This window comes from Triticum aestivum, chromosome 5D (assembly GCF_018294505.1).
Source record: "Triticum aestivum cultivar Chinese Spring chromosome 5D, IWGSC CS RefSeq v2.1, whole genome shotgun sequence".
Classification (NCBI taxonomy): Eukaryota; Viridiplantae; Streptophyta; class Magnoliopsida; order Poales; family Poaceae; genus Triticum; species Triticum aestivum.
In genome coordinates, this window is record NC_057808.1 from 110,335,556 (window position 1) to 110,336,403 (window position 848).

General features: G+C 46.6%; 1 protein-coding gene across 3 annotated transcripts in view; it reads left to right on the plus strand.

Annotated features, from left to right (window-relative positions):
- LOC123119740 (disease resistance protein PIK6-NP) overlaps positions 1-848 on the plus strand; it is a 23,244-nt gene continuing 22,396 nt past the window's right edge. Inside the window, exons 1-2 of one of the 3 annotated variants that reach the window (XM_044539645.1) lie at positions 1-220; positions 336-447. The gene's annotated coding sequence lies outside the window, so the exon portion shown is untranslated. Of the gene's footprint in view, positions 448-848 lie in introns of all 3 variants that reach the window. The other 2 variants (XM_044539646.1, XM_044539643.1) reach the window with 2 other exon arrangements.

The window sequence follows — 848 nt, forward strand, 5'->3', positions numbered from 1 at the left end:
GCATCCGGCAAACTTCTGCTGCTACAACGCCAGCAATTCTTGCCGCGTTCATCCTGCGTCTTCTTCTTATTTTTGTCGCGGGGATCCCCTGATGTTTAACTGGCTGGGTAATCGGACCTAGATGATCTCCTTTCTTCGAGGATCCCTTATCTTGAAGATACCTCGTATCCGTGGGAAGATCTACCTTCGGCGGCTCAGTTGACGGATCGTGCTTTCGGAGGTAACCTCAAAGAAATCGCATGCTCGATACACCGTCCCCTTCAGCTTAATTTGCCTTTGTCACTTGGTCACTGATGCTTCTTCCTTTTGGGGATGATTTTTACTGGCCGGGGAAGATGATTGGTGACTGGTGATGCCGTGATGCCTTGATGATCGGAGGGATCTCCTCGGGTGGTTGCTGAAGTAGAAAGCGAGATATGGGGTAGTGAATCTGCACACTTCTTTCCTGTGAGTTGAAGTTCTCTCCTTTTGACAGTGACCGATCTTCACCTCTTCTTTGTGCAATTTTTTGTTCTCTTCTTTCACATGCCTAGAAACTTCACTCGGCACAACAGCTCAGTCACTCAATCACTGTCTTGTTTAGCTTAATTTGCCTTTTCGTTTCACCAATGAATGAATTAGCCTTTCAACTAATTTTAACGGACTGAGGTAGCTGAGAATGGTGTCACCTTTGCTCCTCCTACCCTGGTGCCTGGAGTATCTTCCCGGTTACAGCTCAACACGATACTGAAATATCGGCTATTAAACTCCTGATAATTCAGAATTAATTTACATCATTGAAAGTGAGAAAGGAAATAGATAGAATGGAGCTGGACTGCTCTGGCGACGCTGCTGGCGACACGGTGGCT